General features: G+C 39.2%; 1 protein-coding gene across 1 annotated transcript in view; it reads right to left on the minus strand.

Moving 5' to 3' along the window:
* The window catches only part of PDSS2 (decaprenyl diphosphate synthase subunit 2), a 298,925-nt gene that overhangs the window by 96,533 nt on the left and 177,264 nt on the right, over positions 1-25,128 (minus strand). The window lies entirely within an intron of this gene.

Raw genomic sequence — 25,128 nt, forward strand, 5'->3', positions numbered from 1 at the left:
CTGCATGCCCGAAGAGTACCAACCAAAAGAGACCCCAGAAAAACCACCCCAAGACACATCCTAGTCACAATGACAAATCCCACAGATAGAGACAGAATTCTGAAAACAGCAAGATCAAAAGGGGAAATCATGTTCAAGCAAGCTTCCCTGAGATTTACAGCAGACCTGTCACCAGAAACGCTCAATGCCAGAAAGCAGTGGTGGGATATTGTGACAAGACTGAATGAAATGAATGCTTCACCCAGAATACTATACCCAGCAAAACTCACTTTCCGGTTTGATGGAAGAATACATGGTTTCACAGACAAAAAACAGCTCAGAAACTTCACAGACACAAAACCAGTCTTAAGAGAAAAACTGAAAGACCTAATCTAAGACAAGACTACCCAAAAGACACACCAAATTTTGAAATAAAGATGGCGTTAAATCCCAGGACAATTCTTTCTCTCAACGTCAATGGACTAAATGCACCAGTTAAGAGACACAGAGTGGCTAAATGGATCAAAAAACTCAATCCAACCTTCTGCTGCCTACAAGAAACGCACCTGAATAGTCAGAACAAACATAGACTCAAAATAAAAGGCTGGAGAAAAGTTATCCAAGCAAACAACACCCATAAAAAAGCTGGAGTGGCCATACTAATATCAGATAATGCAAACTTTATACTCAGGAAGGTTGTAAGGGACAAAGACGGACATTTTATATTAATCAAGGGGTACGTAGAGCAGGAAGAATTCACTCTCCTAAACATATATGCATCGAATGAGGGGCCAGAAAAATATTTAATACAACTGTTGACAAATCTGAAAAATAATATCAACAACAACACAATAATTGTGGGGGACCTTAACACGGCTTTGTCAACACTGGACAGGTCAACCAGACTGAAACCCAACAAGAATATACTAGACCTGAGGAGAGAAATGGAAGAAAGAGGCCTAGTGGATATATATAGGACACTCCATCCCCAGAAACCTGGATACACATTCTTCTCCAATGTACATGGGACATTCTCCAGGATAGACTACATGCTGGCACATAAAACATACCTCCATAAGATCAAGAGGATAGAAATTTTGCAGGCTACCTTCGCTGACCACAAGGCTCTGAAATTATTTGTGAACTCCAAAGGGACTCAGAAGAAACACTTTAACACCTGGAAGTTAAACAGCCTCATGCTCAATAACCAGTGGGTCCGAGATGAAATCAAGGAGGAAATCAAAAGGTTCCTGGAAACAAATGACAATAAAGACACAAACTCTCAGAACTTATGGGACACAGCAAAAGCAGTACTGAGAGGAAAATTTATAGCTTTGCAAGCACACATCAGGAAGGAAGAAGGAGCTTACCTGAGTAGCTTAATGACACAGCTAATAGAACTAGAAAATGCTCAACAAAAGGACCCAAGAATAGGAAGACAGAAGGAAATAACAAAGCTGAGAGCAGAAATCAACGAAGTGGAAACTCAAAAAACAATCCGAAAGATCAACGAAAGCAGAAGTTGGTTCTTTGAAAAAATAAACAAGATTGATAGACCACTGGCAATCCTAACAAAGAAAGAGAGAGAGAGAAACTTGATAACTCGTATCAGGAATGAAAAAGGAGAGATCACTACTGATATGACAGAGATTCAAAGGGTAATCAGAAACTACTTTGAAAAACTCTACGCCACTAAAAATGAGAACCTGGAAGAAATGGATAAATTCTTGGACTCTTATAATCTTCCACGGTTGAAGGAAGAGGATGTAGCATATCTAAACACCCCCATCACCATTGATGAAATTAAAACAGTAATCAAATGTCTGCCGAAAAACAAAAGCCCAGGTCCAGATGGATTCACTAATGAATTCTATCAAACTTTCCAAGAGGAACTACTGCCAATCTTGGCAAGACTCTTTCATGAAATTGAACAAACAGAAACACTTCCAAATAGCTTTTATGAAGCCAACATCACCTTGATACCTAAACCAGACAGAGACGCTACCAAAAAAGAAAATTACAGACCAATATCACTGATGAATGCAGATGCAAAGATCCTCAACAAAATCCTGGCAAATAGGATTCAATGCCTCGTTAAGAAGATCATCCACTACGATCAAGTAGGTTTCATCCCAGGAATGCAAGGCTGGTTTAACATCCGTAAATCTATCAACATAATACACAACATCAATAACAAGAAAAATAAAAACCACATGATCATATCAATAGATGCAGAGAAAGCATTTGATAAGGTCCAACACCCATTCTTGATCAAAACTCTCAGCAAGATGGGAATGGAGGGAACCTTTCTCAATATAGTGAAGGCCATCTACCACAAGCCAGTGGCAAATATTATCCTCAATGGAGAAAAACTGAAAGCCTTCCCTCTAAATTCTGGCACAAGACAAGGCTGTCCTCTCTCACCACTCCTATTCAACATAGCACTGGAAGTACTTGCTATAGCGATTAGGCAAGAAAAGGATATCAAGGGAATCCAGATAGGAAAGGAAGAAGTCAAGCTCTCACTGTTTGCAGATGACATGATACTCTACTTAGAAAACCCTAAAGACTATCAAAAAGCTTCTAGAAACAATAGACTCATATAGCAAGGTGGCAGGCTACAAAATTAACACACAAAAATCAATGGCCTTTCTATATACCAATAGTAATAAGGATGAAATGGACATTAAGAAAACAACCCCATTCACAATAGTACCACACAAACTCAAATATCTTGGAATCAACTTGACTAAATATGTGAAGGACCTATACAAAGAAAACTATAAAACTCTGCTCCAAGAAATAAGAGAGGACACACGGAAATGGAAACACATACCCTGCTCATGGATTGGCAGGATTAACATCATCAAAATATCAATACTCCCCAAGGCATTATACAGATTTAATGCCATCCCTCTAAAGATACCCATGACATTCTTCAAAGAAGTGGATCAGACACTTTTGAAATTCATTTGGAACAATAAACACCCTCGAATAGCTAAAGCAATCATTGGGAAAAAGAATATGGGAGGAATTACTTTTCCCAACTTTAAACTGTACTACAAAGCAACAGTTATCAAAACAGCATGGTATTGGAATAAGGATAGGTCCTCAGATCAGTGGAATAGGCTTGAATACTCAGAAAATGTTCCCCAGAGATACAACCATCTAATTTTTGATAAAGGAGCAGGAAATCCTAAATGGAGCAGGGAAAGCCTCTTCAACAAGTGGTGTTGGCACAATTGGATAGCCACTTGCAAAAAATTAAACTTAGACCCCCAGCTAACATCATGTACAAAGGTAAAATCCAAATGGATTAAAGACCTCGATATCAGCCCCAAAACCATAAGATATATAGAACAGCACATAGGCAAAACACTACAGGACATTACAGGCATCTTCAAGGAGGAAACTGCACTCTCCAAGCAAGTGAAAGCAGAGATTAACAGATGGGAATATATTAAGCTGAGAAGCTTCTGCACCTGAAAGGAAATAGTGCCCAGGATACAAGAGCCACCCACTGAGTGGGAGAAACTATTCACCCAATACCCATCAGATAAGGGGCTAATCTCCAAAATATACAAGGCACTGACAGAACTTTACAAGAAAAAAACATCTAACCCCATCAAAAAATGGGGAGAAGAAATGAACAGACACTTTGACAAAGAAGAAATACGCATGGCCAAAAGACACATGAAAAAATGTTCCACATCACTAATCATCAGGGAGATGCAAATCAAAACAACGATGAGATACCACCTCACACCCCAGAGAATGGCACACATCACAAAGAATGAGAATAAACAGTGTTGGCGGGGATGTGGAGAGAAAGGAACTCTTATCCACTGCTGGTGGGAATGCTGTCTAGTTCAACCTTTATGGAAAGCGATATGGAGATTCCTCCAAAAACTGGAAATCGAGCTCCCATACGATCCAGCTATACCACTCCTAGGAATATACCCTAGGAACACAAAAATACAATACAAAAACCCCTTCCTTACACCTATATTCATTGCAGCTCTATTTACCATAGCAAGACTCTGGAAACAACCAAGATGCCCTTCAACAGACGAATGGCTAAAGAAACTGTGGTACATATACACAATGGAATATTATGCAGCTGTCAGGAGAGATGAAGTCATGAAATTTTCCTATACATGGATGTACATGGAATCTATTATGCTGAGTGAAATAAGTCAGAGAGAGAGAGAAAAACGCAGAATGGTCTCACTCATCTATGGGTTTTAAGAAAAATGAAAGACACCCTTGTAATAATAATTTTCAGACACAAAAGAGAAAAGAGCTGGAAGTTCCAGCTCACCTCATGAAGCTCACCACAAAGAGTGATGAGTTTAGTTAGAGAAATAACTACATTTTGAACTGTCCTAATATTGAGAATGTATGAGGGAAATGTTGAGCCTGTTTAGGGTACAGGCGGGGGTTGGGTGGGGAGGAGGGAGATTTGGGACTTGGGTGATGGGAATGTTGCACTGGTGATGGGTGGTGTTCCTTTTATGACTGAAACCCAAACACAATCATGTATGTAATCAAGGTGTTTAAATAAAAAAAATTAAAAAAAAAAAAAAAGAAAAACCCTGCCCTAGTCTGTAGACCAGAACTCTTATTAAATTTTAAAAAAAGGATTTCTTATTGCAGAGGCCCAACGTGGACAACAGAGACTGAGCAGAACCATTAGATCCATAATATCCCATACTTCGGCTTGGGGACTGAATGAAAACAGGGAGCATCTGATACAGAAGACTGTACACAAGAATGGTGGAACAGAACCTTTAGAACCGTAAAGACTCTAACCTAGACTCTGTCCTAGGACCTGTACAAATGCCAAGAATGCAGTGGCCTCATTGTCTCACCCACAACTGAGAGGAAAGTTTCCTGGCACCACATACAAAGCCCTTGGGATGAGGTAATGAACACCTATGGAGCCAGGGGTTGATTCCATGATGTTATGCTTCAAGGATGGAGAAGCTCTGAATCTCCTAAGCCACGGGAATTCCCATTCTCCTCCAATGCTTACTGTGCCTATACAAAAAAAAAAAAAAAAAAGGAGGGAACACCAAACCCTACCACTGCAGCACCCCTTCTTTTTCTTGTTTTGTTTTGATTTGTTAGTTTTTGACTTTATTTTCCTTCTTCTTTTTTTTTTTTTTTTTGGTTTTTGGCCACACCCGGTGACGCTCAGGGGTTACTCCTGGCCAAGCGCTCAGAAGTCACTCCTGGCTTGGGGGACCATATGGGAAGCCGGGGGATCGAACTGCGGTCCGTCCAAGGCTAGCGCAGGCAAGGCAGGCACCTTACCTCTAGCGTCACCGCCTGGCGCCTTTGTTTTCCTTCTTTCTTCCACTTTTCTCTTCCCTTTTCTTTTCACTCCTGTGATTATTATTTGGTGATTTTTTTTTTCTTTTCTCATTAGCCAGGTGCATTTTTTTTCTTCTTTTTCTTTTTCTTTTTTTTTTTTGGTAGTTGTGGCCAATTTTTTCTCTCTTCCTTTTTTTCTCTTTTCTTCTTATCCTTTTTATCGCAAACGACAACAGAATAGACAATCTACAACAACCTATAAAGTGGAGACCAGTTGCACTAGTATGCTGGGGGGAAAGGGAGGGAGATATGAGATGCATGCTGGAAACGGGGGTGGAGGGAGGAAAGCATTGGGGTGGGAGTGCCTCTCATTCGTTGTCACTATGTACCATAAATAATGCAGTGAAAAATTAAAAAAAATTAAAAAAATTAAAAAAAAAATAATTCCATTTGCCCATGTGTTGTTGCAAACAATATGAAGTAAATTTGTACCTGCAAAGGGGCAGGTGAGGAGGTGAGTGAGAAACTGGGACACTGGAGAAGGCAGGGTCATGCTGCTGGTGGGACTGATTTTTGAACATTTAATGCCTGAAACAACTGTATTATTTACAACTTTGCAAATCATGATGTTATAATAAAAATTGATTAAAAAAATTCATGTCCAAGAGAGATAGTACAGTGGGTAGGCTGCTTGCCTTGCATGCAACTGACTCAGGTTCAATCCTCAAAACCCATATGGTTTCCTGAGCACTGCCAGGAGTAATTACTGAATGCAGAGCTAGTAGTAACCCCTGAGCATTGCCAGGCATGGCCTAATTCCCTCCAACCCCAATTTTTAAAATTATTTTTTTAGAGTAGTGTTAATGTCATCTGTTCCATCTTTCCTTTCTTTCTCTACAGTCCAGGGGTTCTCAAACTTTTTAAACAGGGGGTGAGTTCACTGTCCCTCAGACCATTGAAGGGTCTGACTATAGTAAAAACAAAACTTATGAACGAATTCTTATGCACACTGTATATATCTTATTTTGCAATGAAGAAACAAAACAGATACAAATACAATATGTGGCCCGCAGGCCATAGTTTGAGGACCACTGCTACACCAACCTTCTTAGAAATCTCATTTCTTGTTTTTGTTCCTCATTGTCCATCCCCTTCTATTGTTTTATCTATAGACTATATGAGTGAGATCATCTGGCTCGTCATAATTGTTTTTCTTTGACTTTTGCTTAATGAGAATTCTTCTAATTTTGTTATAGTGGGATTGGAAGTGCCAGGTGGACTAATTAATTTAGTTGGCTAGTTTAAATCGTACTCATTGAGAAGATCTACAATCAAAATACAAAATAGATAATAGTTTTTTTGCTTGTTTTTGGGTCACACCTAACAGTACTCTGGGGTTACTCCTGGCAGGCTTGGGATCATAAGGGATGACGGGAACTGAATGTGGTTCTGTCCTGGGATGGCTGTGTGCAAGGCAAATGCCCTACCACTGTGCTATCTCTCCGACCCCACAAAATAGGTAATGGAATGGCTGGGTGTGAGGGATGGCAGATTAAAGGAAGTCCCCCAGCCAGCTGCACCCCCTTTTTTTTTCATCTTCACTTACTCACCTACATCCAGGCAGGTATCTTAAGTTCAAACAGATAGCAGGCTGCAGACTTAAGGAAAGCTGGGATCAGACAGCAGAGAGCCTCCAAGAGAGGACCAGTGACAAGACTTCAAACTAGCATACACTGAACAGAGAATAGTTTAGGGTCAAGACTAGGCCACTGTACAATGGATGCAGGCAGACAGTGAGGGACAGGACTTAGAAGTCATACATGAGACAGGGCACAGTGGGACTGGATGAATGATACTGTACGTGGGTAAAAGGAGAGGACTGGACACTGCACATCTACCTGAACTATGAAATAAACATTAACTTTCTAAGTTTTGTAAGCAAATCATTCGGATAATTCTCAAGACCCACAGCACAGGAAAATCTTGCAAAGTCCCCATTTTTTGACCTGTAGTGTAAATTTGTTATTCTAAATTAAATTTATACTGGGTTTGTATAATATTTCACTAAATATCCTAACAGGTAAATGAACTGAATGTAAACAGAAGCAGGAGGCAAAATGAAATAGAAGCAGTATTGGATCTCACTGGTGTATATGATCTTAGGGTACATTTCAACTTCTTTTAGTGATATTGACTCAGGTTTGCTCCCACAAGTTTCTTAAAAACAACTTGACTTCGATCAGAGTATTTCACCTGGGGGTCATATGACCTTGCTTGTGGGCCCTTAGGATAGATATCCAGGGGGTGGGCATCGGTAACTATTGTTAAATGGGTAAAACAGTGGCTATGAGGCCAATCAGTAGAACAGAGAAGGCACAGAAAGGGGACAAGGACAGAAAGTCCTTGTTAGTTAGAAAAAAGGTTGAGGGGCCGGGAAGGTGGTGCTAGAGGTAAGGTGTCTGCCTTGCAAGCACTAGTGTAGGACGGACCGCGGTTCGATCCCCCGGCGTCCCATATGATCCCCCCAAGCCAGGAGCGATTTCTGAGCGTATAGCCAGGAGTAACCCCTGAGCGTCAAATGGGTGTGGCCCAAAAACCAAAAACCAAAAAAAAAAAAAAAAAAGAAAAAGAAAAAAGGTTGAAAAACAATGACTTAGAGCATATTTGACTTAAGTTTAAAAAAATTTGAGGTTTTTTTTTTTCAGGGATTCACTTTTATATCTTTGAATAATATGTTTTATAATAATATAATAATATATAAAATATAATATAATAATATAATAATAATATCTTTTGGATAACACAATTTAATAAGTTTCTCTTTAAACTCTGCCTCACTAAAAAAGCAAATGTTTGCTAGTTAGAGACATCCCAAGGTTTGCATTTTAAAGGCAGGCACAGAAATTAAAGAATGACTCACATGCATTAAAATCCATGCATCCTGTCCCAAAACTGTAATTGTATTTTCCAAATATCTTCACATCTCTTCAAAAAATGTGATTCAATAAAATTCTAAAAATAACTAGTCTTACTGGTACTATATTTTAGAAAATTAGGTAACCCTTAAAATCCTTTAATTCTCTATCTTTAGAAATCCAGGTAGAAACTTGACACTGGCTATACTCTACCCTTGAATCACAAGATAGACAATTTTGTGCTGGAAAATTTTGAATCTTTAGGAATACTGTTGTTTTTAAAACTGGTGTTGCCACTGCTTAGCATACTAAACACACCCAATTTTTAAAAATTAAAAAATAACTTTATTTTATAGTTCAGGTAGCATAATTTACAATATTATTAAAGATAGGGTTTCTTATATAAATAATTCTAACATCATATCCTCCACCAGAGGGTATGATTCCATCCACCATTATCTATGTTTGTCTCTTTTCCTACATTCTCTATTGTGATAAGCTTCCTACTGAAGGCCAGTCTGTTTTTGTTGCCTTTGGGATTGCATTACTTCTCTACCATGTTTCTTTATAGCCTGCATATGTCCATACCCCTCCTTCTGATAAACTTCAATTAGCCTAGTACTTTCCAGATTCACCGATGGATAATCAAGTCTTTTCTTATAGCCAAGTAGTATTCCATTGTGTTATATAGGAAATTCTTTCCTTATATAATCATTTTTATATACATTAGTTTCTTTTTTTTTTTTTTTTGGTGGTTTTTGGGTCACACCCAGCAGTGCTCAGGGGTTATTCCTGGCTCCAGGCTCAGAAATTGCTCCTGGCTGGCACGGGGGACCATATGGGATGCCGGGATTTGAACCGATGACCTCCTGCATGAAAGGCAAACGCCTTACCTCCATGCTATCTCTCCGGCCCCACATTAGTTTCTTTATTCAGTCACCTGTTCTTGGATTGTTCAGATTCTGGCTCTCTGTGAAGCTAACCCAGTAAGTTACAGTTACCTTACCAATTGTACTATATCTCTCCAGCCCACATTACAATATATGAAAAACAGTTGTTAAAAATATAATTGATTCCAGGATTAGTACTGCAAAGTTGTTGGTAAAACCCACACATACACATACACATACACACACACACATACACACACTGAAATAATCAAGGTTCTTTACTGGTTCATTACTTTTCTACTTGAACTAGATATTAAGATTCTGGCTGGAGCAAGGCTACCTGACTTTAGAGAGCAGCACAAATCTTTTTTTTTTTTTTTGTGTTTTGTTTTTGGGCCACACCCATTTGACGCTCAGGGGTTACTCCTGGCTATGCGCTCAGAAGTCGCTCCTGGCTTGGGGGACCATATGGGACGCCGGGGGATCGAACTGCAGTCCGTCCTAGGCTAGCGCAGGCAAGGCAGGCACCTTACCTCTAGCGCCACCGCCCGGCCCCTTTCTTTTTTTTTTTTTTTTTTTTTTTTTAGCACAAATCTTTATTAGCAGGTCTACTTTATCTCTTTCCTAAGAAGAGATTAATAGGCTAATACACAAAAAGCACAACTCTTAGCACTCAAAAATTAAAGTTGGGCCAGGAAGATACTCAAGGGGTTGAGCACATGAAACTATGAGTTCAATGCCCAGCACAATCATGCCCCGTTTTCCAAGCATTCCCAAGTGAGGTCTACTGGTCCATGTGTAGTAACAGATCTGAGCAATTCCTGGTGTGGTCCCTATATGTAAACACATAAGTAAGCTGTTAATATTATTTCTAAATATTTGGTGGTGGTCATCATTTTAATATATAATGGATACTACATATTGTTACATTTCAAATGTCATCTATCAAATTTCATCTATGAAATGGGTTACTAAGGCAATCTGGAAAAAAACATCTGATCCTGAATTTGGATAGGAAAAAGAAACTGTTCAATGTTAAATGGCTAGCTAAAAAACAAACAAAAGAAAGCCAGGGTTAGAACTAGGTACAGAATTCTATTTCTGTGTTCCTTTCACTACTCTTTTGTAACTTTATATGTCATTTCTGAAGAGTATAAAATACAGGAAAGTATGAAGAAGCTGCCAGAGTACAGCTGAAGCTACTTAGAAATAAAATAGCTCATCAGATATTCTAAGCAGGGAAAAGTCCCTTCAAAACTAAAATCGGGTCAAAGGTGCCCAACTTCAGTATTGCTCAGTGTTGGACCATAATGAACACTAAAAACAGCCTCTGAAATTGAGCCGCACGAATAACAACGATGCATTGCACTTTCCAAGATGCTTATAAAGCAAGTTCCTCACCAGAACCATATTTTCCAACAAACCCACTTTAATATTTTCACAATTTACACTTTCAGAAATAACCCCAGGGTCAGGCATTTGTCAGTTAATGACCTGATGGGCTAATGGCCTTCGGCTTTGCCTTGGGCACACTAGTCCTCCAGTGGGTCATTAGTTGCCAGAAAATGGCTCTTCCTCAATCACTATTGCAAAATAAATACAATTTGCTCCTGGGTTAAGGCCCAGTACATCACTTTTGGCTTATATTAAATTTTGTTGTTGTTGAGGTTTTACAATTCCAAGGACTAAAGAAAATAATAGACATGTTAAAACCAAAATTATGTCAATACAACTGAGCTACAAGTGGCTATAATGGAAAATAGTCAAGTGGATCTTTTTGAATATGCTCTCACATTTTTTTGTTTACATGTTCCCAGTAAGTGTTAATCTCACTTAGCAGGCACCAGATTACAAATGTACTACATTTTGAAATTTTATCTTTACAAGATAACTCTTTGGAGTTCAGATACATCTTCCCAACACAAAAGGTGATGGTAATATTCCCAGGGCAGCCCATATGAGCTTGATTAGCTCCTGACATTTTGGATACCATATACTTGTAATTAAAACACAATCTTATATTATCTACAATTAAACAAAATTATTAGGAAAAAAAATTTTTGTTTGTTTTTTGGGTCACACCCAGCAGCGTTCAGGGGTTACTCCCTGCTCTGCGCTCAGAAATCGTTCCTGGCAGGCATGGAGGACCATATGGAATGCTGGGATTCGAACTACCATCCAGCCTGAATAGGCTGTGTGCAAGGCAAATGCCCTACTGCTGTGCTATCTCTCCGGCCCTATTAGGAAATATTTTTAAAATCATCTTTAAAATTAAAGAAGAATTTGGTTTAATAAAATGATCAAGGTGGAGACACTAACTCTTTCTTATGCTTACTTTGTTCCTCTCTTCCTTCCTTTTTTCCTTTCCCTGCCTCCCTGCCTCGCTGCTTCCCTTCTTCCCTCTCTTCCTTTCTCTGTACATGGTTTGATCTTCAGCATCCCATTTGATCCCGAAACCAACCAGAAATGATCCTTGACCCCAGAGCCGGGAATAAGCCTGAAGCACTGCTGGATGTGGCCAACAAACAAACAAACAAATAAGCAAACAAACAGAAAAAAGTATACCATGTTTTACTAAGATGCTTTGTAGCATCTTGAAATCAATAAAGGTAAAATAATGGTAGCAGAAATTTTTCTGAAATAAATGTAAAATAAGAAAGAATAAAAATTTAGTGGGAGGAGAAATTTAAAGAGGATGTGCATATACTTTGGAGATTGCCTGGGTGAAATTAACTTGTGAAGAGGAGGAGAGAGAAAGAGAAAGGGGCAATATAGATACATGAACTGGGGTGGAGATAGTATGGTGAAGACAAATGAGGCTACAGAGGAAGCTGCTCATAACTTCCAAGTTCCTCGAATATAATCATTACAAAGGCAAATGCAGAATACTGAGTAACTTAAGTTGGAAAATAGATATTTTTTTCTCTCTTCCACTCTGAGAAATGTAAAATGTCACTGGAAATGGAGGGAAAAAGCTGGCTACATAAATTGTACTGCTGGAAAGTAGAAGAAAGAAATGACAAGATTGAGTCTGTCATAATATACTTCTGCTGACCAATTATGGGTGGGATTCCTCTGATTTACTACTTTCAGATAATATAGTTTGTTGAATACAGCTAGCAGAGACCTGTGTTTAACGGCCATCTCTGAATAGCAGGCATATGGAACAAATGCTTCTCTTATGCTTCCTGTCATTGGGCTTCTAGTCACAGACACATGGAGAAGTGTCCCTTGTGTCAAGGCAAGGGACTTTCCTACATTCAAAAGAGACTTTAGTGGGCCAGCGAGGTGGCGCTAGAGGTAAGGTGTCTGCCTTGCAAGCACTAGCCAAGGAAGGACCACGGTTTGATCCCCCAGTGTCCCATATGGTCCCCCCAAGCCGGGGCAATTTCTGAGTGCTTAGCCAGGAGTAGCCCCTGAGCATCAAAATGGGTGTGGCCCGAAAAAAAAAAAACAACCCAAAAGAGACTTCATTTCATTGTTTTATTGTACCAAAACGGTAAGGTTCAAAGCTGTAATGTGAAAATCAATTTTCAAAGGGTATACTATTTTCCTCTTTATATTTCTAGTTTACTTCTCCAGCACTGATCATTTATCACCTTTACTTTAAAGGAAGCAAGCTGAGAAAAAATATATCTGTTCAATACCTGGCAAATATTAATACATAATAAGAAATGGTGGACAAATGAGCTTGCTTGGGATTCTGCAATAATAATTTTTTGGGAGGAGGCCTATACTTGGTGTTGGCTGAAGGTTTATTCCTGGCTCTGCCCTCAGAGGGGCTCAAAGACCATTAGGAGTGACAGAGATCAAATCTAGGTTGGACACTTCAAGACAAACATCTTAACTGCTGTACTATCTCTTTAGCCCCCTGCAATAGTAATTTTTTTTCTTTTTGGGTTTTTGGGTCACACCCAGCAGCGCTCAGAGGTTACTCCTGGCTCTGTGCTCAGAAATCGCTCCTGGCAGGCTCGGGGGATCATATAGGATGCCAGGATTCGAACCACCATCCTTCTGCATGCAAAGCAAATGTCTTACCTCCATGCTATCTCTCCGGCCCCCTGTAACAGTAATTTTATGATAACATTTTGGTTTCTTTATTTAACTAATATGGAGATAATTTCCTTTATTGTTAGAATAAGTGACACCACTTATCCTCCACAAACATACATACTCTACTTATAGTTACAAGTCTATGTAGAAAAGAGCATTAATCTTGGTGTCAAACCTAACAGATATAAAGATACTAATTCAAGAATTTTCACAATTAAAATAGGGTTGACATGACTACACACATACTTTAGCATGGTACCTGATCAAGAAAAACCCAAGTTTCATATATTAGATTTCTTTTTTTTTTTTTTTTTTTTTTGGTTTTTGGGCCACACCGGTTTGACGCTCAGGGGTTACTCCTGGCTATGCACTCAGAAATCGCCCCTGGCTTGGGGGGTCCCATATGGGATGCGGGGAATCGAACATATATTAGATTTCTATACAATAAATCTCATATCTTAGGTTATCTGAAAAGCCTGTTTTAAGATCTCAGTTTCAATATGGAGAGTGAAATTAATAGAAGACATATATCAAACAAATAAAAGCAGATTTTTAATTATAATATATAGTATAAAGATATTTTATATGCATAAATTGAGTATATTTATACAAACAAAAATTTTCCCTATAAACAACATATTTATGCCTTTAGGAAAACAAAGTTAACATAAGGAAATGCATCAGCTATGTAAGAAGTACATCTGTGCCACTGGTTATTTAGCACAATAAATCACTAATGCTTAATAGAACAGCCCCCTAGAGTGACATCATGACAATGTTCTGGGATATTTAGACAAGACTGAATTACAGTTGCCCATCTGATATGTAGTAACTGGTGCATTAAATGAAAATGACTAAGACAAGAAGTATAATATGGTAAATTCAATTCTTTAAATACTAAAGTTATCACTATACATGTAAAATAAAAGAATTTTTAAAAAGATGACAAGTAGCAATCCACTTAGTCTTATTTCCACTGTGATTCAATCTTAAAGTATTAGTCCACTGTAGAAATAAAAATAGGGGGGGGCCCGAGCAATAGCATAGTGGGTAAGGTGTTTTTGCTTTGCATATGGCCAACCAGGGTTCGATCCCCAGAATCTCATGATTGCCTGAGCCTGCCAGGAATAATTTCTGAGTGCTGTTGGTAGTGTCCCCTCAAACAGGGTGCAGGGAAAATTTGTAATGGCTAGCTTAATTTCATTTTCTGAATTCTCCAATTACTTAGTATTCTTTATTGGTGGCTTGATGCTCAAATGTCAAAGTTTTGGATTCTAGCACCCCATTCAGCACTCTGTGAAGTTCTACATGAATATGATCCACAGCAATTCATCTCAATGGAGTCAGGGCTTAAATGAGGTATTCTGACATATCTCAGTGTAGAACTTTTATTCAGAGAGGATGAAAAAAGAAAGTTGCTCTTAGGTTCCATAACTGAAAATGAATGAAAACTCAAACATAAATTTTAAAACTCATTCTTGAATACAAAATTGATTAATTCACACTTATGGCTATAGCTATAATTACAAGAGGACAATTAACTAGAAGATTAATGTACCAATTTCCATACTTAGAGATATTTTAAAAATATAAGTGTTACCTAAGGCAATTACCATGAAAACCCCTAATATCTTCAGGGAGAAGCCAAAGGGAAAATAACTGACTTCTAATGTTACCCTTGGCAATTATAAAACAGTTCTGAATCTCATATGACTACAGAACCTTTTACCTAATGATGGGCCTCAGGAGAAGTATTGAGATAAACACATAACAAAGAAATGCAGACAGAAATCCAGTTGCACATGAAAATGGGAAAGTTGTACAATAAATAAATCATAAGAAAATAAGGCTATTACAAATATGACTGTTACAGTTATTTAAATTACCATGTTAAATACACTCACTGTGAGAAAAAGGAGACATGTGATATATTGTGTAAAGTTCTGTTTCCTCATTGTTGTGTTTTTATGTTGTTTTTCTAGTATTTTTTGTCTTTTTTTTTTTTAAAGTAAAGAAGTTAGTTTTCATTTAAATTTACCTAGAAAGAGGTCTGAAGAAATAGCACATTGGGTAGGGCTTTTGCCTGGCACATGGCTGACATAGATTTGATTCCTGACATTCATTATGGTCCCCCAAGTACTCCTAAATGTAAAGCCAGGAGTAACTCTCGAGCACCACTGGGTGCCTCAAAACCAAAAACAACAACAACAACAAACCCAAACTAACAAAAAAAAATTTATTTAGAAGTGAGGGGAGAGAAATGGAGAAAGTATGTATTCAGGAGAGAAAATGGGCTTATCCATAGTGGTAAAAGCAAACAACAGAGATCCGTGTTCAAGAGAGAAGAATATGGCCTTGAAGAGCAAATCCATTTTTTTCTGTTTTATAAAAGGAAATAAATGTCATAAAATAGAAACTAAACTTTAACAGGACATTAACTATATGTAAAGAACTTGAGAAAATTTAACATTGATCCAAAGAAATATTTATTGTCATTGCCTCTTCCCTACCTGCAAGTCCATTACAGTATTACAATGACAGATTTGGGAACTCATTTAACACTATCAGTCCTCTTTTGGTGTGAAAGAATTTCCTTAAAAAATACTCTGATTGGGTTACTGCCAAGTACTTAAATGAAAGTTTCTCTAAAAGTGAGATTAATTTTATACAAAAATGTTATTTTTTAATGGGGATTATAATTGGTGGTGACCAGGGCTTACTCCTGGTGGGTCTTGGGAGACTGTATGTGGTGCCAGGGATTGAACCCAGATCAGCTGAGTGCAGGCAAATACTTTACCCACTTTACTATTTCTTTGGCCCCAAGGAAAATTTTGTTTTGTTTTGTTTTGTTTTGTTTTGTTTTCGGTCACACCCAGCCATTCTCAGAGGTTATTCCTGGCCTGCACTCAGGAGTCACTCCTGGTAGTGCTCAAGGGACCATATGGATGCCAGGGATTGCACCTGGACCGGCTGCATGCAAGGCAAGTGCCTGAATAACTACTATCACTCCAGGCCCCCAAGAATTCTTGACTTTCAAATCCTTCAGTTAGTTTACCCTTTACAATACCTTGATTCAAAACATTGTTTTATAATTATATATTATGATTACATGAAGATCTGGAAACAAAACACACACACACACACGTGTGATTTCTGAGCACAGAGCCAGAAGTAAGCTCTGAGAATAGCTGGGAATGGCTTAAAAATACCCTCCCCACAAAAAGAGAAAAATACTAAAATTTACGTAGTAGATCAATTAATTGTGAACCCCTGGCATGATATCCAAGGTATCTCACAAAGGAGTCAGAGAAATAGCTTGTAAAATCAAACTTCAGTGACTCTTGGAGGAACAAATGAACCTTTCTGGATAAATGAAAGAATTATACAAAATAAAGGTTTCAATTCAACAGCAAAACAAAACATAGCTAGGGTGGAGACAAAGTGCAAGGTTTAAAGTGATCACTTAGCAAGCAGCTGACCCTAGTACCTTCCCTGGCACGGCAATGCTCAGCTCCCCCTGCATTTCCATGGTGACCTCTGAGCACAGCCAGGTCTGGCCTCAAACTGTACCTCCAATAAAAAGAACAACATGGCCAAAAACAACAACATATTATCACCAAAGATTAAAAATGCAAATCTAAATGTCTAAACCTTTCAAGAGACAATTAAGGTATAGAGGTTATACCTATAGGTGAAGGGGAAAGGCATACCTAATTCCTCTTATTTTGAGAAAATTCAGGTTGGAATGTTTGCTTGGACATAGTACGGAGTAGAAGGGTGGGAGTGGTAAATCAAGTAGTGCTACTAAAATCCAGTGCTTAATGGAGCAGATGGTGGAGGTCTTAGACTCTGGAACATTTACAGTGAAGTTTCTGCATGCAAAACACCAAGAGTAGATTTCACAGACTGTGAATCTGATTTGATTTTTATGGGAGTAAAGCCTCTATTTTTTTTTTTGAACTTGAACAACACACTATAAGAATGTGTGAATAATACTTACTACCCACGAAAGAGGAACATATAAATATCATTCACATAAAATGGTAAATGCTTATTTGAAACATTATTGCATTATTTTATTTTTACTTAAAACTACAATGTAACCTTCTATTACAATAGTTTAAGGTAGTTAAAACTGATGATTAGAGAAAACTCACTCGGTATGTTATAGGCCACAAGCCATGGTTTCATTCTTAAAAGAAAATCAGGCAGGTCCTGGCTGAGGGGTCAGTTACTAGAAGGTAGATATAGATACTATGTCAGAGTTGCTCTTCCTCTTAGGGATGAAGATACTAATTTTTGAGAAGGCCACTGAGTACCCAGAGCTACTAAATGAACGCAATATTTTGTGATGCTAGAGTGCTTCCTTCTCCATCAAGATGCCAAAGTTAATCCCATGCAATAGCAAGTGAAAAGGGAAGAAGAATGGCACCACACTGTCCGCATCTCCTAAAGGAAAATGAACCCACTCATCCTTTAGACCTGTGAATACCAGTGAAGAAAATAATTAGTGAGACCCATCAAAGTAGAGTGGGGGGTAGTACAATGGGACTAGGGCCCTTGCCTCTGTATGCAGCTGACCCAGGTTTGATTCTCCAGCAACCATACAATCACCTGAGCACTGCCAGAAGTGATTCCTGAGTGCAAATCCCAGGAGATAACCCCCTGAGCATCAAGTAGGCTTTCCCTACTTGATAAGCTGTGCTATCTCTCTGGCCCCCAGTAGTTCATAATAGTTTTCATGAAAAAATGCTCTCTGTACAATGCTCTATAGTTACAGTAAACTTAGAGCAAATTTTGCTAAATAGAAGATATATTCAATTCTAATCTTTTAACTTACTGAAAAACATAACTATGGGGCCAGAGAGATAGCATGAAAGGTACAGGTGTTTGCCTTGCATGGCAGAAGGTCAGTGGTTCGAATCCCGTCATCCCATATGGTCCCCATAGCCTGCCAGGAGCAATTTCTGAGTGTAGAGCCAGGATTAACCCCTGAGCACCTGCCCGGGTGTGACACAAACCCCCCCACCCCCCCACCCCCCAAAAAAAGAAAGAAAAAACATAACTAGTCCAAGAATACAAGATACTATCACTTTATCACTTTGCTCTTTTCAGAGTACCTTCTTTAGGTCGATTTTTACAAAACAAAAATGTATCAAAATAATTTCATACTATCCTTTGAATTTTTTTGGTGGTTGTTGTGTGTGTATGGACACACTCAGTTGTGCACAGGGGTAACTCCTGGCTCTTCACTCGGGAATTACACATGGCAGGTTCATAGGACCATATGAGAAACAGACATTGAACCCAAGTTGGCTGCATGCAAGGCAAACACTCTTTCCACTTGTGCTTATTGCTCAGGCCCATCCTTTGAATGATTTGTCAGAATTAGATATTGCGAAATCGAGGCATTCTCTATGTATTTACATTCATGCTTGTGTTTTATTTATTCAAAAAGGTCCACACCAAAAGTTTCTTTTTGTCAGGTAGGATATACCTAGTCAAAAATCACAGAAATATATATATATGAAGTAATGGGGCCGGAGTGATAACACAGCGGTAGGGCATTTGGTTTGCACGTGGCAGACCCAGATAGGATTCCCAGCATCCCATATGGTTTGCCCTCCCACCCCCCCCAACCTGCCCGGAGCGATTTCTGAGCAAAAAACCAAGAGTAACCCCTGAGCGCTACTGGGTGTGGCCCAAAAAACTACAAAATAACAGAAATACAAAAATTTTTTGTTTGTTTGTTTGTTTTTGGGCCACACCTGTTTGATGCTCAGGGATTACTCCTGGCTAAGTGCTCAGAAATTGCCTCTGGCTTGGGGGGACCATATGGAACGCTGGGGATCAAACCACGGTCTTTCCTTGGCTAGCGCTTGCAAGGCAGACACCTTACCTCTAGTGCCACCTTGCCGGCCCCCAGAAATACAAATTTAATCTTGTTCAACCAACCTTCCTTCCCTCCCTTTCATCCATCTTCCTTCCTTCCTTCCTTCCTTCCTTCCTTCCTTCCTTCCTTCCTTCCTTCCTTCCTTCCTTCCTTCCTTCCTTCCTTCCTTCCTTCCTTCCTCCTCCTCCCTTACTCCCTCTCCTCCCTCCCTCCTCCTTCCTTCCTTCCTTCCTTCCTTCCTTCCTCTTCCTTCTTCCTTCCTTCCTTCCTTCCTTCCTTCCTTCTCCTCCTCCCTCCTTCCCTTACTCCCCTCCTCCCTCCCTCCCTCCTTCCCTCTCCTCTCCCTCCCTCCCTCTTCCTTCCTTCCTTCCTTCCTTCCTTCCTTCCTTCCTTCCTTCCTTCCTTCCTTCCTTCCTTCCTTCCTTCCTTCCTTCCTTTTTCACTGGAGATGTTCAGGACTTCTAGTTCTGCCAGGGATCAAATTTGGATTGGAGTATGCAATTCAAGCATCCTACCCAATGAACAATCACTCAGGACCCAACATTTGCATTCTTAATATTTATTATTATTTCCTTTCTTTTTTTTTTTGGTAATGAAATCGTCAATAAAAGCTTTGTATTCACTAGTTGCTATTCTCCAAAAGCTTCATTAGGTGTTCCAGTTTGTGGAATCTAGATTTAAGATTTCCAAATGGCCAGATGTGTCTCAGAAGAACACTTGGCTTACATATGTAAAGCCATGGTTTCAATTATGGCATGTATGGTGACCTGTCTGTAGGATGCTGAAACAACAAAACAAAATTCTACTGACTTTGGACAAAGTGACACCAAAATTTTGATGGCCCACTTATAACAAAGTTCAATGCCATTACTGAGTATAAAGATTTAAAAAATCTGGGCTAAAGAGATAGTACAGAAGATATGGTGCTTGCCTTGCATGCAGTCAACTTGAGTTCAATTCCAGGCAATCCACAGTCCTCTCTAGGAGGATTACTCTCTAGGAGAATCCTTGAATACAGAGCCAGAATATCCCTGGGTACCAGTAGGTGTGGCCCAAAGACAAACCAACCAACCAACTAACCAAAAGCACCAAATAAAGAAAAATATTCCCAAATCTGATTGATGACAGGCAATGATGAGAGAAGGAACAGACTACTATAATGAAATATATTTTAATACTTAATCGCAGTTACATCCCTGTAAACGTTGAGTTTAGCTATTCTGATTATACAGGCACTTGTAATTGTTTATAATGATAACTCCTATTCAATGATTCAAGTGCTGATGCTGATTTGGATGCAATTAAGAATTATGGCATGTTATACACCAATTCCAAGTGCTCCATAGGCTTTCTAATGAAGTTAGAAAATTTTTAGTTTAACTCTGTGTGCTTGACCTAAATTATACCTGGTATTATTAAAATCTTCATTGTTGACTTGGTTTTTCTGACGGGGGAAGGTGAAGGGAAGTCCTCCCCAGTAGTGTCCAATGGGTGCCCTGGCCTCTGGGTGAAGTTTAGTAAAGAAATGTAGGTTGTTGTAGTGTTTGGGCCTGGTGAAGCAGTGTTGTTTGGGCTCTGAGATGCTCAGGACCATGAGGGCTCTAAATACTCAATAGTGGGGCCAGAGAGATAGCATGGAGGTAAGGCGTTTGCCTTGCATGCAGAAAGCCATTGGTTCGAATCCCAGCATCCCATATAGTCCCCCGAGCCTGCCAGGAGCGATTTCTGAGCATGGAGCCAGGAGTAACCCTTGAGTGCTGCCGGGTGTGACCCAAAAAACAAAACAAAAATAAATAAATAGGGGCCGGAGAGATAGCATGGAGGTAAGGCGTTTGCCTTTCATGCAGGAGGTCATCGGTTCGAATCCCGGCGCCCCATATGGTCCCCTGTGCCTGCCAGGAGCAATTTCTGAGCCTGGAGCCAGGAATAACCCCTGAGCACTGCCAGGTGTGACCCAAAAACCAAAAAAAAAAAAAAAAAAAAAAAAAAAAAAAAATAAATAAATAAATAAATACTCAGGAGTGGTTGGAGTGCTAATGTTAGAGAGAACTCTGGGCAGTGCCTTCTACACATATACTCCAGTCCCCTGAGCTATTTCTCTGGCCCCAATGAGGAACTTTCAAATAAGAAAAAAATTTTTTTTGGTTTTATAGTTTCGCCACACACGACTGTACACTCAGGGCTCATTCCTGGAGGAGGTTGGGGGACCATAGGGAGTGCTAGGTACTGAAACCAGGTCAACCACATGCAAAGAAAATGTTCTGCCTGCTGTACTAACACTCCAATCCACAAATTGATGGCTTTACTTCTAGATGGTCCATAAAACGGATTAAAAAAAATCAAGCAATTTTAGAATCAACTGAAGAGGCTCAGCCTCAAATGCAGCAACTTTAATATACGCTATTGGAGCTAGAATTACCGAGGCTGGGGCCGGGCGGTGGCGCTGGAGGTAAGGTGCCTGCCTTGCCTGCGCTAGCCTAGGACGGACCGCGGTTCAATCCCCCGGCGTCCCATATGGTCCCCCAAGAAGCCAGGAGCAACTTCTGAGCGCATAGCCAGGAGTAACCCCTGAGCGTCACAGGGTGTGGTCCAAAAACCAAAAAAAAAAAAAAAAAAAAAAAAAAAAGAATTACCGAGGCTGCTGAGTCTCAAACTCGTGGGCTGCAGACGGCCCTCCATACAACAATTTGTGGCCCTGCCCTAGAGGAATCTTTTTTTGTTTTGTTTTGTTTTGTTTTAGTTGTTTGGGTCACACCCTCCAATGTTTAAGGTTTACTACTGACTTTTCACTCAAGGATCACCCCAACTTTGCCTCCTGCGGCCCACAGGTAAATTGAGTTTGAGACCCCTGGAAGTATCAGAAGACACCTAACCAAATTTTTGCAAAAATAATTCTTCAGTCAATAGAGTTAAAAACATAAAAGTAATTGCTTCCCTTTTCCTATGTGCACAAGAAAACTTGTGGCCAAAAATGAGTAAAGGTAAGGCAGGATAAACAGTTGTATAACAAAACAGAGGTTAGGCTTCTCTCTATATAATCCTTCGGCAGCTGCCTGTGTCAAGGCAGTCTCCTTAAGAGTAACTTCTAAATTTGAAAGTAGATCTTGACACTCATCCTTTTTAGCAGATTTGACTCTTGTTTTTATAGGCTCAGGGATACTAATATAGCCTCCACAGTGGATCATAAATGTCATCTAACATTTAGTGCATGTCACACATTCTTTGTCAACTTTCCTAAGAAACAAAAATTCAGACTTAAAATAAACAAATCATACTTTTAAAGCTTGTGACTGCTGAACGATTTACTGCAAAAGCAAGATATATCCAATAATAACAAAAGATCATATGATGCAAGCAAATGTGTCCAGTCTACTCTATTTATTTTATACAGACCAATGAGCCCTGATCTCCCACACATATTTTCTAGAACCAAACTTTTCACTCTGTTTCCCACCGAACTTCTGATTTCGTACTTAATGACTCTTAAAGGCTGTGCAGGACTGATAGTACAATTGGGTGATATAGCAAGCCCCAGCCTACTGGGCAGTAATGTTAAGCACATCTCCCATTGCTTTAGCTGGTAAGCATTTTAACTGTCCCTAGACACTCAGTATACTGTGTTGTATCAGCAACGGCCTGAATTCTGTCCTTGACTAAAATGGGTCTTAAAGGCTTGTGGAAAGAGATGAGTTATAGCTGACTTAAATTAAATTCACTTAACAGATTTAATAATACTTTACCCTGGGAACAGTCCATCATATGAGTCACACTAGATCAAAATGGAAGCAACAGAGGATAGAAATATTAATTGAAGATCTATCAAGCCCATTCAGACTTACTCTACCACAATTATTAAAACTCAGACTCTGTTAAGTACTGAATATATGTTTAGTTAGATAGGGTCATGGGATATCAAATTTACATGGAAACTTTCGGTAAAACAGGTTGTATGCTTACTTGATCTTTATGGGATCTTTACCCTTCTCTGTGCTTCCTCCTCCTTTCTTCCTATTGATAGTAATGAGATGTGATGAAAACTACCTTTGGCCAAAACTAATCCCAAAACTAGAGATAATAAAGCAGAAAGACCTTTATCAGAATAAAAAAAAAAACTTTTAATCAGAAGACATAGCTTGGGAGCTTGGACATGACTTCCGTACATGAGACCTGGATTTAATCAAGGGCACTGTAAAATCAACCAAGCACGAAGGTGCTTGGGTTCATGACTCTCTAGAATTACCATCCCAACCTCTTGATTGGCTAATCCAGGATGATTTTATATGAGAAAGCAAAAATAAAACACCCAACACAGGGCCGGAGCAGTGGCGCAAGCGGTAGGGCGTTTGCCTTGTATGTGCTAACCTAGGATGGACCATGGTTCCCCAAGCCAGGAGCGATTTCTGAGTGCATAGACAGGAGTAGCCCCTGAGCATTACCGGGTGTGGCCCAAATCAAAAACACCCAATACAACAACTATAGTCAGTTACTTTACAGGCAAATATTTCTAACTGCTAGATAAATAAGTGTCTCCAAAATGTTTTCTTCTTTTTTTTTTGGATGGGGGCATACCAGGACTTCCTCTTGGCTCTGCACTCAGGGATCACTCCTAGCAGATATTGGGGATAATATAGGGTGCCATATTGATCAAACAAGGATTGTTAAGATAAACACTTTAGCCACTGTACTATCTCTCTAGCTCTGATACCTTCAGTTTAAATTTCTAACGAATAGCTTGACAATATGTATCAAGAAGACAAGATGTTTAAACCATCTGAATCACATTAATTATCAATTTTAGAGAAACAATCCAGAATAAGTAAAATTCATATGTAAAAATGTATACTGTATTTCTAGAAATTAGAAACATTCTAAAAACTAAGAATATTTTTTAAAAATATTATATCTAAGTAGTATTCTACAATATGTTTGTAAAAATGTTAATAATATAGAAAATTCTGACATTTCAGATGAAGTAGGAAAAAGAAAAAAAATTATAAAAAAATACCAACTCATGGTACAATAGTAGAACGCATGTCTTTTTTTTTGGTTTTTGGGCTACACCCGGCGGTGCTCAGGGGTTACTCCTGGCTGTCTGCTCAGAAATAGCTCCTGGCAGGCACAGGGGACCATATGGGACACCGGGATTCGAACCAATCACCTTAGGTCCTGGATCGGCTGCTTGCAAGGCAAACGCCGCTGTGCTATCTCTCCGGGCCCAGAACGCATGTCTTACATGTGTGAGACTCTGGGTTCAATTCCCAATGCAAATTTAAAAAAATGTCATACAGGGCCAGAGAAATAGTACATGCTGTTCATCTAGGTTTGATCTCCAGCATCCCATATAGTTCCCTGAGCACTGCTAGGAGTAATTCCTGAGTGCAGAACCAGAAGTGATACCTGACTGGGTATGGCTCAAAAAACAAACAAAACAGTCATATAGCTATCTATTTATCTATATCATACATATAATATATGCATGTACATATATGTGCAAGCTCTCACTTATATTATTAAATTATTAACTTAATAAATGTTAGAATAAATAAGATAAAAGAAAATATATCAAATATATCAAACTAATAGTAATAATCTCTAGATTGTGAGGTGATAGATAATACTTATATCTTGTTTACATTAAATATTTAACACAACCTATAATTTCAAACTACTTAATCTATAGTCAAAAAGTAAATAAGAATTGGGGCCTGGAGCGATAGCACAGCGGCGTTTACCTTGCAAGCAGCCGATCCAGGACCTAAGGTGGTTGGTTCAAATCCCGGTGTCCCATATGGTCCCCTGTGCCTGCCAGGAGCTATTTCTGAGCAGACAGCCAGGAGTAACCCCTGAGCACTGCCGGGTGTGGCCCAAAAACCAAAAACCAAAAAAAAAAAAAAAAAAAAGTAAAAATTAACTATAAAACGTTTTTAGGATTTATACTTTATCTGGTATTGTCTCTGTCATCCTCAATAATACAATTTTTTTTTTTTTTTGGTTTTTGGGTCACGCCTGGCAGTGCACAGAAATCGCTCCTGGCAGGCTCAGGGGACCATATGGGATGCTGGGATTCGAACCACCGTCCTTC

The sequence above is a fragment of the Suncus etruscus genome, chromosome 4 (assembly GCF_024139225.1).
Source record: "Suncus etruscus isolate mSunEtr1 chromosome 4, mSunEtr1.pri.cur, whole genome shotgun sequence".
Taxonomy (NCBI): Eukaryota; Metazoa; Chordata; class Mammalia; order Eulipotyphla; family Soricidae; genus Suncus; species Suncus etruscus.